The sequence below is a fragment of the Schistocerca nitens genome, chromosome 1, assembly GCF_023898315.1.
Source record: "Schistocerca nitens isolate TAMUIC-IGC-003100 chromosome 1, iqSchNite1.1, whole genome shotgun sequence".
Lineage (NCBI taxonomy): Eukaryota > Metazoa > Arthropoda > Insecta > Orthoptera > Acrididae > Schistocerca > Schistocerca nitens.
Window position 1 is genome coordinate 107,345,187 of NC_064614.1, and position 17,324 is coordinate 107,362,510.

The window sequence follows — 17,324 nt, forward strand, 5'->3', positions numbered from 1 at the left end:
AATTAACCAGCGGTAATTAGATATTTGAGATTTGGGGGAAATTACGGTCGCCAGTCCTAAGGACAATTACTATAGTAACTGAAAAAGAAAGGTTATTACACATATAATTAGCACTAGAAGCGTGGCAACTGAAGGTTGACACGTGTAGTGTGAAAACTGAAAGTTTGTCAGAAGTAATAAATTTCGCTACACTCTGACTTAATTTAGCAAAAGAATTAATAAAACCAGAAAATTGAAAGTTAATTTAGTGACTGAAATTAATAGTGAACTTGGTTTCTGAAGCATATTGAAATTCAGTAAAATACAGTTAGTCTTGGGCTACCTCAACAATCATTTCAAAAGCTACTTGAATCTACGCAATTTGGAAATAAGAGATTTAACTTCGAACTTGAATTAAATGATTCTGAACAATTAACAATAGTAAAATTTAGTACGTACCAAGCTGAGCTGCAGTCACAGGTAAGCTAAAATATGCTAACAAAACTCGCACTCTTAATTTGTGATCGTGTAATCTAAATATTGTAGCCAGATTTGAATAATTTAACTGAACTTTGAAATTAAGGCAGTGAAATTGAATTATATTATTTTAATGCTGGCGTTTGAATTTCAACGACACTCGGGTTCATTTCGGAAAAGGAAGGGACCCTGCTTGGCAATGCAATTGGGACAATGAGCAACAAAGGTTCATGCTAAGTTCCTGTAATTTTGTGATGCAAGAATTTTAAAAGCTGAGGTCTGCCATACAGTTCTGAAACTTTACGTGCTTTTAGTCTTCCTTGTTGGTTGATTGAAGGTTTGAAGTCGTCGATCGAGGAGGTGGCGACAGTCACTCATTGTCGGCCGTCGCTGCTGCAGAAGCTGGATGCTGGCGCGCCTTCTTCTCGACACGGTCACCAGTCGATCGCAATTACATGCTGCCAAACCCCGAAAGTCCGGCAACTTGCGGGAGCGTCACACAACACACCTGCTCAATCGCACTACTCCAACCAGACTCTGCCTGCTCTGCCCGCGCTCCACGCAGCAGAGTTAAGACTACCAAAGATCCTACACACTTTCGTTCTTCACACGACCTATCGATGTATTCGTTCGATAGCATAGTTTTCCCTAGGCAAAACCCAGCGTAAAATACAAATAATATTTACAAAACAAACCAATTATACATCGACATAAATATTAAAACAATTACAATATATAAAGACACAGAAATGTTATATCTTTAGGTAACAAAATAAGGAAAAAATTATGGTACAATAGATGGAAATAGGAGGATATGCATTTCCGGCGTTACAAATTCCCAAGTCGCCAGTTAATTCGACCTTGCATCAGGTTTTTCAACCCCGATGCAGAAAGGGGACCTTTTCGTATTCCTTTGATATGTCGATACTCGCGAAGAGCAGCCAGCTCTACTGCTGTTGTTTTGATAAAACCGCTCTACTAGTAGAGCCCTGATCACGTTGTCGAGCTCCCATGTTGACTGTCTGCAAGTGCAGTCCACACTGTGCTTGCATTTCGTCGCCATGCCAGTACCGGCGTCTCACGGCAAGTCATTACACTAACGCTACTAAAAACGCAAATCCTGCAGCGAACAGTCTGAGCATCATTCCTACAGAGGTGGCTAACCTTACGATAAATAGTTTTTCGTCCACATTGGCTCAAGTAGCGAAAGTTTAATCATAACCACCTTCCGATAAACGCATTCTGTGCACTGTCTAGCTATAACTATAACAGTACTGAATTGTTTTGGAAGTCAGCCTTATGCAAACACAAATTAGTTTTTTTTATATATATTTCCCCGGACACGTGTCGACACCAATGTGTCATCTTCTGTGGGTTAAATTTTGTATTTCTGTAAAGTACAATATCACATTTGTAATAATGAGACACCAACCAGGGACACGAAACAGGACGGAAAATGTAAGTACAGAAACGTACATAACCTCTATCCTCTAAACAGTTCTTCACAAATACGCAATAATTTTCTTCATGGCTAGTTTGCAGATGACATGCTGACCAAAAAACGACGAAAACTAGCACTAAAATCGATGTACAATTATACAGTTCAATTAGCGATGTCATTTTAAGGTGAGTGTCCAAACAAAACGAAGCAAATTGCAAATATTGTATTTCTTAGGCCTACAGTAGTTAGATTATTACAAATGTGACATCGTACTTTACAGAAATAGAAACTTTAACCCACAGAAGATGACACATTGGTGTCGAAAGATGTGTGGGAAATATAAAAATAAACTAGTTTGTGTTTGCATAAGGTTGATTTCCAAAACAACCCAGTTTTTAAATCGCAAACACGGAAGAACGAAAACAGAAACTTCATACCTAAGTAAAATGACTATAACAGTACACTTGAGTTTCTCCTAGAATGAATCAACATGCAAAGCTGAGTGACTTCGACAGATTACCTATGGGTTATATGTACAGAAGCTAAATCACTCTGATACTGTATAACAATAGCGTAATCCAGTTTGCACTGGAAGAAAGGTAGGCGAAAAATTAAGTATTAAAAGAGTAGTCAAACAAGGAATTCCAGTCTCTCACAGATTCATACCAAATCTCGAGCGCGTATTCAAGTCCCTAGATTGGATGGAAGAGAACCATTTTTTCAGTTAAAAAAAGCCACGTGAGATTTACATATCAGATTTTACTGATTACAGAATGCCGAGGCGAACTACATGTAATGTTAGAACAACTTAACGGGGCGAGCAAGCTTGCTGGTTTACGTGTAAACCTCACACATAAAAAATGAGGATAAATGGAGTTGCGGTTCCCACTTGCATACACAGAGAAGCTTGAATATTAATGCCCGAACACAAAGCACGAGGAAAATAGCATTGAACGTTGGCATTTGATACGAAAGACGATATTTCTCTCTATTTAAACAGAAATATCTTTCATTCTTGTAGCATTCCTATCCTCATTCCCAGCGGGGTTAGGTATTTTCACCTGCCTCGAGATGACTGGGTGTTTGTGTTGTCCTCATCATTTCATCATCATTCATGAAAGTGGCGGAATTGGACTGAGCAAAGGGTGGGAATTTGTACGGGAGCTGATAACTGCGCAGTTGAGTGCCCCTCAAACCAAACATCATCATCGTCCTATCCTCATAGTTCACTCACAGGCTCATCCTATACGCCAGTCCATGACAATATGGATAAAGTTATCCAGAGGTATGGGGCTTTGCCTTTTGTCTACGTTTCTGTGACGTTGAGACCAACTAATGGGACGGGGAACAGCTACAGAAGAGAACCGTCGCTAAGAGAATTTTCACGTACACCGCTCTGCAATGGGCAGCATCGTAAAAGGCGACGAAGCGTATGAGTCGTTTCAGGGAGACATTTCAGAAATTGACAGAATCTGCAATCGATAGAGAAAAACGACGAAAACAGACCTTTCGTGTTCCGCACGATTAGAGGTAACAGCCTTGGAACCGTCTATTTGAATCAGCTATTCAGCTGAAACAGAAAGGCCGTTTTCTTATTCTCAGAACTGTTTTTTCGCATTCTGTTTGTCACGATCTCTCGACAGTGTCTACATGTGTGTCTACACTCTACGAGCCAGTGTGAAGTGCACGGCGGAGGGAGCTTTTTATTGTGCTTTGTATTAGGGTTTTCCCCATTTACTTCATAACTAAAGCATGGATGAATGACTTCTTGTACGCTCTGTGATAATTATTATTCTTCTTCTGATTTTAACTGCACAATCTCTACGGGTTAGAGCAGTCGGAAATTGGAGAAAGACAGTTGTTGAAATTTCTTAAGCAGTATCAAACAGGAAACACTTCCTATTTATTGTTCTGCGAAAATCTATTGGTCACGAACCGACTTTTGGCTTCGTAGGCCATCGCCTTGTGACAACTGAATGTCGCTAACACAGATAAAGTGAACTGAGATTAACACAGATATTGTTTATCCCGAAGATAGAAATGATACAAAAATTATAACGTATAGAGTGTTTAAATAAGAAAGTATCACATTTTCTTAATTTTTTTACGACACGCAGAAATAACTACATTAACTAAACGTACATAAATGTTTTATGTGGTCATACATTTAACAACCGATTATAAAGTTGAATGTATAACTTTAAGCTAGTATTTGTAACTAAAATTTACATCCACATCTACATGGATACTCTGCAAATCACTTTTAAGTGCCTGGCAGAGGGTTCATCGAACCACCTTCACAATTCTCTATTATTCCAATCTCGTATAGCTCGTGGAAAGAATGAACACCTATATCTTTCCGTACGAGCTATGATTTCCCTTATTTTATCGTGGTGATAGTTCCCTATGTAGGTCGGTGTCAACAAAATATTTTCGCATTCGGAGGAGAAAGTTGGTGATTGGAATTTCGTGAGAAGATTACGTCGCAACGAAAAACGCCTTTCTTTCAACGATTTCCAGCCCAAATCCTGTGTCATTTCTGTGACACTCTATCCCATATTTCGCGATAATACAAAACGTGCTGCCTTTCTTTGAACTTTTTCCATGTACTCCGTCAATCCTACCTGGCAAGGATCCCACACCGCGCAACAGTATTCTAAAAGAGGACGGACAAGCGTAGTGTAGGCAGTCTCCTTAGTAGGTCTGTTACATTTTCTAAGTGTCCTGCTAATAAAACGCAGCCTTTGGTTAGCCTTCTCCACAACATTTTCTATGGGTTCTTTCCATTTTAAATTGTTCGTAATTCTAATACCTAGGTATTTAGTTGAATTTACGGCTTTTAGATTGGACTGATTTATCGTGTAACCGAAATTTAACGAGTTCCTTTTAGCACTCATGTGGATGACCTCACACTTTTCGTTACTTAGGGTCAACTACCACTTTTTGCACCATTCAGATATTTTTTCTAAATCGTTTTGCAGTTTGTTTTGATCTTCTGATGACTTTAGTAGTTGATAAACGACAACGTCATATGCAAACAACCGAAGACGGCTGCTCAGATTGTCTCCCAAATCGTTCATATAGATAAGGAACAGCAAAGGGCTTATAACACTACCTGGGAGAAATTTAATGTAAAACGGGAAATGGAAATTGAATTAATTTTTTTTTTTCGATTACCAGTATTTCGAGCAGGATAAAATTTTTGCTTTTCTACATGTCATCATTCTTCTGTCTATTGTATCTTCCATGGAGGTATTCCTCCATGATATCTTCTGTATAAATAATATCTGTGAGAGTTGCATGTGAGTTTATCTGTGTTTGAGACGTTCAGTTGTTGGATGGCGAAGACCGAAGGAACCGAAAGCCGGTTCGTGACCATATAAATATAATTGGTGAATGACGCAAGCAGCCACAAATACTTTTAATGTTTTATTTTAGTGCCACAACCGAGACACCATGCCCATCTTCAGGTGGATAACATTTTCGTTACATAGATGTTTTGATCAACAGCATGTCTTCTGCTCCACACTGTGCAAGGATATTTGAGGATTGAGTGTCACTTTATTAGTCGTTTCATAGATAAAAATACCCCGAAATGCTTGCATTTTTTATCTTCATAAATATAATTGTTCAGAACAACTGGAAGAGTTTCCTGTTTGATACTGATATCACGTCCTGGCAAGCACCTATGGAAAATTGAGTAAATTTTGTAAGCAAATTCTCGGGAGATGCATGACGTCTTTCATAGGGAGTCTGCCAGTTAAGTATTTTGAACATTTCTGTTGTACTCTCTCGTGAGCTAGAAAATCTGTGAGCTACCGCTACGCCTTGTTTTTGGAAAACCCTCGATAGCTTATGTTGATACGATCTTAAATATATCCCATATACTTCCACAGTATTCAAGCGTATTGTTTGCAGTCTGATTTCTAGACAGACTTCAGTTTCAGGAACATACTAATGTGTCATAATTCGACAATATTTTTATCAGCACCTCAGTCTATGCGGTAATTTTACGTCATATTTCTACACAGAGTTACTCCTAAACGGCTGTATGACATGACGTCTACAAAATTTTACATTTCGCGAACTGCGCAACTTTTTAATTCTGCTAATTAAGACCAACTTTTGCTCAAAGTTGTACAGTGTGTCGCATTCAAACCTCTCACATTGCAGTAAATAACCCCTAACATTACAGTAAATATGATAAAATTGCACAATATGCTAGAGCACCTCAAACAATTTATATTCCCGCGTCGGACGTGCCAACTACTGTCGACAGAGTGCAGCATGATCGCACTAAGTGAAAATGGCGACTCCACAGCAGCGCGCGTAAGCAGTAGTGTGGTTTGCAAAAACAAAATCGCCGCCTACTCTGCAGATAAATTATCGAAAGATTTTTGGATGTTATTGACCTGTGTGAGCTCTGAGCACTATGGGACTTAACATCTGAAGTCATCAGTCCCCTAGAACTGAGAACTACTTAAACCTAACTAACCTAAGGACATCACACACATCCATGCCCGAGGCCTTCATTTTACCACTGAGCTGTGCGAGAATAATATGCGGCACTATGAAATGTTCAAGGAAGAGAGTTACGTTTGACAATGCACGTTTACTGCTGGCTTCTTGGTTATGTTGTACCACAAGGCAGTATAGAGATTTACATGGTTTTCAGTATGTGTAATTAGTACTACGGTATTCGATTCGTGTTGTCTTGTTTTATAGCACTCGATAATAGAATAATGTAGTCCCGAAAAATGTTGTGGTAAATATACAGGGTGTTCCATTGATAATGACCGGGCCAAACAATAAGCATCAAACGAAAAAACTACAAAGAACGAAACTAATCTACCTTGAATGGGGAAACCAGATGGCGCTATGGTTGGCCCGCTAGATGGCGCTGCCGTCGGTCAAACGGATATCAACTGCGTTTTTTTTAAAAATAGGAACGCCCATTTTTATTACATATTCTTGTAGTACGTAAAGAAATATTAATGTTTTAGTTGGACCAGTTTTTTCGCTTTTCGATAGATGGCGCTGTAGTAGTCACAAACGCATAAGTACGTGGTATCACGTAACATTTCGCCAGTGCTTCGTGACACATTACCCGTGTTAAAATGGACCATTTACCAATTGCGGAAAAGGTCGGTATCGTGTTGATGTATGGCTATTGTGATCAAAATGCCCAACGAGCGTGTGCTATGTATGCTGGTCGTTATCCCAGACATCATCCAAGTGTCCGGACCGTTCGCCGGATAGTTACGTTATACGTATAACCTAAGGACACCACAGACACATCCATGCCCGAGGCAGGATACGAACCCACGACCGTAGCGGTCGCGCGGGAACCCAGTGTAAGAGCACCAACAGCTTGCCCACTGTTCTGAGCACAAAATCTGAAACGTGCCACTGCAGACGTGCCGTTCGTGGTCAACTAAAACAGCGCCACATCCAGGCTTGTACAGCACCTGCATTTATGTTCGTCCAAGCATTCCTCGCGGCGTTCGCATATTTTTGTTCAGCCCCTTTATCATCATATTTTCATGTGCCCGTGTTGGTGCGTATGCAAGAGGCTGGAAGCTAGTGAACATCCGTCACACGGTTATGAACACGCGTCCCACCTTGAACGCTGAGATAGCCTTTCTTTACTCTTTTATCGCACATTAAGCCTCCTGCTGTAGTCACTGGTGTTGCCGCCTGCGCTGCAGAGACCAGTGCGAGCAACCGGAGGTGACGCCTGCCCCGCTAAGACGCTACGAGTGTCGTTGCTTGGCTTCGCACACCACGAATGGCTTCTCTCTGGGCCTGGCAGCTACGGGCCGCTGCCCCTGATTTAGCACGACCCGTCGCTTTGTATTAATATCCTCGGCCTACTGGCGTTCTATACCGTGCTGCCGCACACGACAGGGTACGAATTTTAGATTTAGATTCCGTAAATGACCTGAATACCATGTAAACATAATTATTTATTTCTAATTTCTGCTACCAGTCACTTTTTTATTTTATGTTTAATCTAACATAATACAACGCGTTTCGAACATGTTCTGTCCATCTTCAGGCGTTTATACATACATACATACGTACATACATACAGAGAAATGTTACTTAAAAATAAACAGTCTTAAACTAGATGAATCTAGAACTATGTATGACGGTAGTATCTGTTCCCGAAAGAACAGTTACCATTGATGATCCTGCAGCTTTGCTAGAAATGAAATGATAATTAAATGGACACTCACAGCTGCAAACAGGCGTTGATGTACTTCATTGGGGACATGTTGAAAATGTGTGCCCCGACCGGGACTCGAACCCGGGATCTCCTGCTTGCATGGCAGACGCACATGTGTGCCCTTGGTCGCTCAGATGGAAAGAGCGTCTGCCATGTAAGCAGGAGATCCCGGGTTCGAGTCCCGCTCGGGGCACACATTTTCAACACGTTCCCAATGAAGTACATCAACGCCTGTTTGCAGCTAGGAGTGTCCATTTAATTATCACTGAATCTATAACTCTTTGTCGATTGTTTGTTACTGTAACGGCTAGTATGGCATTTGCTGGGGAGGAGGGGGGGGGGGGCAGTGGATGGCTAGAATCATAATCAGTCTTCTGCTGGTTTTCTTTCTTGTGGTTCATTATCTATGATATCACAGCCTGTATAGGATGCAGATAGATTTGCATCAGTTATGTGTTGCGAAAATAGTGTGAAAGGCTTTTATATGACAGTTTATCACTTACGATTTCACCATCTTGCTGCTTCACTTTGCATCACTCGTGTAATGGCGGAGCTGTTTATTTCTAAGTAACATTTCTCTTTATGTATGTATGTATAAACGCCTGAAGATGAACAGAACATGTTCGAAACGCCTTGTGTTATGTTAGATTAAATATAAAATAAAAAAGTGACTGGTAGCAGAAATTAGAAATAAATAATTGTCCCACACAGTCACGGTTCACAAACATAGCCATTATGACCGAGAATAATCATGTAAACATATTCTCAGTTCTAATACAATAAACTTTCTTGAGACTGAGGAGTTTATGTGCACGAATCAGCATGGTTTTAGAAAGCATCGCTCGTGCGAAACTCTGCTCGCCCTTTTCTCACATGATATACTGAGAATTGTGGATGAAGGGCAACAGGCAGATTCAATATTTCTTGATTTACGGAAAGCATTTGACATGGTGGCCCACTGCAGATTGTTAACGAAGGTATGATCTTGCGGAATAAGTCCATAGATATGTGAGTGGCTCGAGAACTGCTTAAATTATACTCGTAGAACCCGTATGTTGTCCTCGACGGCGAGTGTTCATCAGAGATAAAGGTATCGTCAGTCGTGTCCCAGGAAAGTGTGATAGGACCGCTGTTGTTCTCTGTATACATAAATCATTTAGCTGACATGGTGGGCAGCAAACGGTGGTGTTTGCTGATGGTGCCGTGGTGTACGGTAACGTGTCGAAATCGAGTGGCTGTAGGAAGATACAAGACGACTTAGACAAAATTTCCAGTTGGTGTAATGAATGGCAGCTAGCCCTAAATGTGGAAAAATGTAGGTTAATGCGGATCAGTAAGGAGATCAAACCTATACTGTTCAGATACTGTATTGGAACATTAATGTCCTGCTTGACACAGTCACGTCGTTTAAATATCTGGGCGTAACGTTGCAAAGCGATATGAAATGGAACGAGCGTGTGAGAACTGTCATAGGGAAGGCATTTGGTCGGCTTTGTAGAATTTTAGGGAAACGTGGTTCACCTGTAAAGGAAACCGCATATAGGACGCTGGTGCAACCTATTCTTGAGTACTGCTCGAGTGTTTGGGATCCGTACCAGGCCGGAAGGCATACAAACAAATCAGAGGCGGGCTGCTAGATTTGTTACCGGCAGATTCGAACAAAACGTAAGTGTTAAGGAGGAGCTTCAGGAGCTCAGATGGGAATCCCTGGAGGAAAGACGACGTTCTTTTCGAGAAACGCTGTTGAGAAACTTTAGAGAACTGGCATGCGAAGCTGACTGCCGAGCGATTCTACAGCCGCCAACATACATTGCGCGTAAGGACCACGAAGATAATATACGAGAAATTATGGCTCATACGGATGTATACAGACAGTCATTTTTCCCTCTATCTGTTTGCAAGTGCAACAGGAAAGGAAATGAGAAGTAGTGATACAAGGTACCCTCTGCGACGCACCGTACTGTGGCTTGCGGTATATCTGTGTAGACGCAAAGACGTAAAGAAGAGAAACAAACATTCTTATTTCTTTCGTATTGTTTACTCATTTATTGTTGTACACACTAAAAGCTGATAGTTTGCCTTAACAAATCCTTAAGTAGCAACAACCTGCAACTCCACTCCCGATTCTTTAAAGAATCTAACTCCAGAGTATAAAACACCCGTTTCACAAATCTCAATGTTTATGGCATACTATCTCCTGAACTGTGTGTTGTACAATGATGTAATTTGTTTAGCGTTTTAGCGTATGGCTACATCACAAAAATAATATTACAAATATCTCAAATTGCAAAGTAATATCCAGGCCACGAATGTAGTCTACTGATACCTCCGTTACCACCAGGATACTCTATTGGATCGCCAGGGAAAGTTCTCAAAGGACATTCTTGAGCTACGTGATGGTTCAAATGGCTCTAAGCACTATGAGACTTAGTATCTGAAGTCATCAGTCTCCTAGACTTAGAACTACTTATACCTAACTAACCTAAGGACATCACACACATCCATGCCCGAGGCAGTATTCGAACCTGCGACCGTAACAGCAGCGCTGTTCCGTACTGAAGCGTCTAGAACAGCTCGGCCACAGCGGCCGGCAACTACGTGATGAACCGTCTGCGTGTCAGCACTACAGTCACAACTTACAGAAGATATTTTCTAACACTTCACCTTCTACTGTTAATTCTTGTTCGGTTAAGAACCGACCAGACTGTACGTTGCAATTCAGAGCCAGGCGGCGTGGTTGATATGGGTAGCCGGAAAGTAGGTGTAGGTCTGATTGTACCAGATGCAGTGGAATATGTGTATAATTTTTGCAAAATGTGTTGCGAATAGACTTACAGTAAAGAAGGAATAAATTAAAACGTCATGCCTGATGCTGAAACTTTTCTGCATGAACAGCGAAAATGTAACAAGCGATGAACTTTTTTCCTTATTTTGTGTGTGTGTGTGTGTGTGTGTGTGTGTGTATCTATTTGTTGGAAGTTACGAAGTGCTCTCGTTCTCAAATACAACACTGGACGAATATAGTACGGGAAATTTGCGCGCTATTAGCTACGCATTCTCAAGACATTTACACAGTTTCTCACTTCAGTAGATGACATGTTCTTGTTGTTGTGGTCTTCAGTCCGTAGACTGGTTTGATGCAGTTCTCCATGCTTCTCTATCCTGTGCAAGCTGCTTCTTCTCCCAGTACTTACTGCAACCTACATCCTTCTGAATCTGCTTAGTGTATTCATCTCTTGGTCTCCCTCTACGATTTTTACCCCCCACGCTGCCCTCCAATGCTAATTTGTGATCCCTTGATGCCTCAGAACATGTCCTGCTAACCGGTCGACATATTGTGTTAAATTTTAAGGTAAGATTATATCTTTTATCAGTAAATTATGACAGTATTTTTAATTTTTAAAGTCAGCCAATAATTCTATGAAATACTGCAAATTAAATTTTTGTCGCTTATGGACGTTAGTGGATAGGCAACCTGCAACTCGAATTGTGTAAGACAGTGATATTTTAAATCATTTAGTAATGCAGATAATAATATCGTCCACTATGCACTCTGTCGTAAGGACTGTGACTCCTAATCAAAATAAAAAATAATATTCTGCTTCAGTCACAATGTGTTTTTCAATTTCAGTCGATACCTGTTTGAACGATCAAATCATGAATGTCATCAGGTCGAAGGCAACTGTTACTTAACTATTTTTAGTGGCAAGCATCGCCTAATTCTTTCAGCAATGTGCGAGGTGCCCGTCATGGTATGTCTCCGCTTGCACTGTAGCAATTTGTGGTTATACAAAGTGTTTATAGAGGCGTCATACCAACCACTTATTAAAACTGAAAAACAGAGTAATTACAGCGCAGGAAACAGTTTGTCTTCTGCATTCTGACCCGGAAAATCGCATAAGTTTACATAAAACAGACAATGTTGTTTGTGTTACAGTGAAATTTCAGTTATCATCAGAGAATTACAGCCGAATAATTTGCAGCAGACATATTCCTGAATACTTTTATGTGAATGTAAATGAAGTGAATTTCTTCGAACGTTTAAATCGCAAGAAACATCTTAAATTTCACATGATTGTTCATTATAACCTGATTCATGGGATAAGGGACTATAAATTACTATAAATATTATTTTTCACATTAAAAACGTAGGTTAAAATATCTAGTATTACGGAAAAATTTACTTAATGGTATTTTCCAGCCTATTAAAATATACTTGTACTTTAAATCAGCTAATTTCGATGCTATATAACTCGGAAACAATGTAACGTATCGAATGTTTTTCGAACAATTATTTTTTAGCAACAATTCCCTTGCGACGCCCTTACAACTTTTCTGACCATCCTCTATAAATGCCAAAATGTAGAGAAGTATTATGTATACCTTATTTCCAGAATGACCACAGAAGGTGCTTTATAAATAAATAAAAGCGAAACGTAAATACGCTTTAGCTGCAAGTTTAAAACAGAAAAACCGATAATAATTGAAACTTAACAGCTGCCAAGGAGGACGGCTATGTAAACAAAAACTGAAGTTTAGACGGGTCGATCACGTAACAAATGCCGGCCGTTGTGTCCGAGCGGTTCTAGGCGCTTCAGTCTGGAATCGTGCGACCGCTACGGTCGCAGGTTCGAATCCTGCCTCGGGCATGAATGTGTGTGATGTCCTTAGGTTAGTTAGATTTAAGTAGTTCTAAGTTCTAGGGGACTGATGACCTCAGATGTTAAGTCCCATAGTGCTCAGAGCCATTTGAACCATTTTGAAGGTAACTAATGTGGAGGTAGTGAATAGAACTGGGGAGAGGAGAAATTTGTGGAAACCGATTGGTTGATAGGACACATTCTGAGACCTCAAGGGGACGCCTTAGTATAGGAGAAAATGGTGTAAATGTCGTAGAGGGAGACCTAGCGATGAATACAGTAAGCAGAATCAGAAGTATGTAGGTTGCAGTAGTTACTCCGTGATGAAGAGCTCGCACGGAATAGAGTCACATGGAGAACTGCATCTAACTAGTCTTCGGGCTGAAGACCACAACAACAGCTTAGTAGTACTTGCAGCTACAATTAGTGTGGACGATGGTCTATGCAAACGTAGCTTAAGGGAGACTTTTTTTTTGTCGTTGGATACCTTACACAACAGTGTAAGTGATGAAGAGAAAGGACCGACCATCATAATGGAAGAAGTAAAGTCTGCCATTGCTGCAGTGAAAAATGGCAAAGCATTAGGTACAGATACAATACCGGGAGAAATACTAAAATGCTTGAACCACAATGGAATAAGAGAAATATTGAGGTTATGTAATAAAATATATGACAGTGGTGAATGGCCTGAGGACTTTTTGACAACAGTAATGATTCCATTACAGAAAAAACAAGTAACCAAGAAATGCAGCGAGCACAGGACAATCAGCCTCATTTCACATGCAGCCAAAGTGATGTTAAGAATAATTAATAAAAGACTTGAAAAAGTAATAGAGGAGAATCTCGGCGAGGAGCAGTTTGGCTTTAGACGGCATACGGGCAGCAGAGATGCAATAGGGCTCCTACGAATCGTGGGAGAAAGGTTTATTGAAAAAGGAAGAGACCTATATATGTGCTTCACAGATTTAGAAAAGGCATTTGACGATGTGGTTTGGGACAAGCTGGCGACTATTATGAGGGAAAAGAGAGTGGACTGGAAAACCAGAAGACTTATAAACTCATTATTCCTTAATCAAAAAGTTTCAGTTAAAGTGAGAGGAGAAAGTACAAACTGGATCAGACTAGGGAAAGGAGTAAGACAAGGATGCTGTTTATCACCTACTCTTTTCAACCTGTACTTGGAAAATATGATTGACCAATGCTCATTAGATGACAAAGGAGTAGAAATTGGAGGAAGAAGAGTAGGGTGTTTGAGATTTGCTGATGACATGGTCCTTCTAGCCACAGGGGAAAAAGAATTACAGGATTTGGTGGACACCATTGCAACTAACGGAAAAAAATATGGAATGAAAATTAACACAAATAAAACAAAAGTATTGGCAATAGGAGGAAATAAGGAAATAAAAATTGTGCTGAATGGAGAAACACTAGAACAGGTGCAAAATTTTAAGTATCTTGGAAGCAGGATAGACACCGACTGGAAGTGCACCACAGAAATTAAAACAAGGATAGCAATGGCAAAAGAGGCGTTTTATAAGAAAAGGAGAATCTTCTGCAGCGGTCTGGACAGAGAACTCAGAAAGAGACTCATAAAATGTCTTGTATGGAGTGTTCTTCTATATGGCGCTGAAACATGGACTACGAGGAAAAAAGACAGAGAAAGGCTGGAGGCTTTTGAGATCTGGACATGGCGGAAAGAATAAGTTGGATGGACAGAGTAAGAAATGAAGAGGTACTGAGAAGAGTGGGAGAGAAAAGACAGTTACTAGATGTAATAAAGAGAAGAAAAAGAAATTGGATTGGGCATATATTAAGAAAGAATGACGGACTGATAAAAACAGTTTTAGAAGGTTATGTAGAAGGGAAAAGGAAGCGAGGAAGGAAGAGATTCCAGATACTGGATGACATGATGGACGGTACAACATACAGCAGCCTTAAGAAGGAAGCAATGGATCGCAGAAAATGGAGAGGCAAAGGACTTGCTAATATAGCAGATAACTGATGATGTTGGCCTTGACTCGTTTCGCACCCCTGATATTTCTCCTTTTTGACTGGATCTACGGCTCACGATCAGTAAACGGATGAATGTGTGAACGAAAGAACTCTTGAACGACTGACTCGTTGTTATGAACGCTGTCACAGCGATGTGGTGGCCTTACAGTAGTTATTTCCATTTCTGTGATTGCCTCCCCCATACCTCCCCCCCCCCTCCCCTCCCCGAAGCCTCTTCCAGTCACCTTGGACTGCACTGTCGCTGACACGAGGATTAGGTGGTGAATTTGTCGCTCGCCGCGCTCGCAAAACTCACTTTCCGATGCGCCCAGCTCTCGAAAGCTTAATTAATATTTGATTTAACGCGTACATTGTAGGGACGTGGAAACAGTAATTATACCATTTGCCGAGTCAGTCGAAGGGTTACGCAATTACGCGCTGCCACCGGAATCAGCATAGAGATTCTGTCTGCGATGCAGTATCGAGGGGACAGTCGAAGCTTGAAGCAGCGCCGCTCTTTCGACCCCATTGCGATGATCGATCGATAGAGCCTGACTAGAAACTACGCCTTTTTCGCACACTACAGCTAATGGTAACAGCAATCACAACGCGTTTTAAGCGGATAGTTTGATGAACGCTAGCAAATAATAATAAGTCTGACAGGAAATATAATTAAAACAGCTTGTCATGTAACACAATACATTAACTATGGAATAATGTTCTGATCCAGCACTCGGAGTCATTAACACGAGAAATCGGTGACATGAGAATGTTCATATATAGGGAAACTTTTGAAGGAATATACCAGGTAAATATCCAACAGCTTCACTTCGGTTTATTTACAAATTTAAAAAAAAATTATGAAACGTCTAATTTGACTCACCGTCAGTAAAATGTGCGCCAATTTAATAAATAAATACTGTTTTTGATCTACAGGGAGGTCGGAAACAATGTTAAAAGCCTGTAAAGGTGTTGCAGACGAGCTGGTGCTGAAAAATAATAGTTTATAAAAAAAATTTGATCCATTGCGCCGTTTCCGAGTTATTTAGCGTGAAATTAGCGTATGAGGTCGTCGCGCTTGCAAATTCAAGCAGTTGCACGCGCTAAAATGCGGTAATGCACAGATATCTGTGGGTCTGCGAGTTACCACTTGTTCAAATGCCCATTACCAGTTAAAGTGTGCTTTTTGTCGTAAGTGATAAATTTAAACTAGATGAGCAAAAGCTACGTTTGTTCTGTTTGAGAGAATCAAACGAGGAACTCATTTGGCGACTGTAGTGGAAAGTTGCTTCAATTTGCGGGCTCAACGTCCTAACTGGCTAATTTCATTGCAATATAACTCGGAAACGATGTAACGTATCGAATGTTTCTGGAGCAATTATTTTTCAGCACCACTTTCCTTGCGACGCCCTTACAAACTTTTCGGACCATCCTCTATAAAGCGAAACGTATTTGGTGAAAATTGCACTTTAACTGTAAGCTTAAAACAGAAAAATCCATAATATTTGGTACTTAACAGCTGCCGCGGAAAACGGCCATGTAAACAAAAACTGAATATATACAGAAGGAAGATGCAAGAAAGATGTAAGAGCAAAGATTGCACAAAGCAGAAGTGATTTCTATAAAAAGAAACAGCGGCAATCATCCAGAAATTTAAGTCTCGAGGCCAGAAAATTTTCACGAAACCTCTGGCTGGAATACAGCTCTGTACTGATATGAAAAGTGGGCAACGGCGAAGGCAGAACTGAAGCAAGTCGTTGAAAAATGCTGTTAAAAGAGATTGTTCAACATAACACGAATTGGGCGAGTATAAATGATTGGGTAACATATTAAGATATGAGCCATTGCCGAAAAATATAGTTGAAGTCGTGGATGAAAATACTGTCGTTGTCATCTCTAGATATAAGTGTACAGGGCAAACAGTAATTACTAGCGAAAATTGACACTGGTGAAAGTACATGTAACAGAAACAACATTGTTCCGTTACTCAAGAGACGAATGAGTGATTACGATCTACCATAGACTTCAGAATAAAATATTGTCCTAGTCACCACAAGGGTATTTAAAATGTAATCGTTTCTATTTAGTACCTGTGTACTTGGCACTGAACATCCGTTAAGGTTGGGGCATGCGTTAGACACGTGACCAGATGTTGGAACATTTTGATCCTTCGTAAGGCCTAGAAAAAGCGTTCGACAAAGGAAACTGGTGCAAGAGTTTCGGAATTCCAAAAAATTGGCGCAAGCTACAGGGAAAGGCTGATAATATACAATACACAGGAGAACCAAGACCGAACAAAAAGAATGGAAGATAAAAAAGAAGTCCTGTGATTAAAAAGGGTGTAGGAGAGGGATGTAGTCTTTTTCCCCCTGCTGTTCAACCTTCTCGTCAAACACACACACACAGAAGTAAGCTCCAAGAGTGGGATTAAAACTTAGGGTTGAAAGGATATCAGTTATATGAGTCGCTAATGATACAGCTATCCTCAGTGAAAGAGAGGAAGAATAACAGTATGTGCTGATTGTAATGAAGAGTCTAATGAGTGCAGAATTCGGACTCAGAGTAA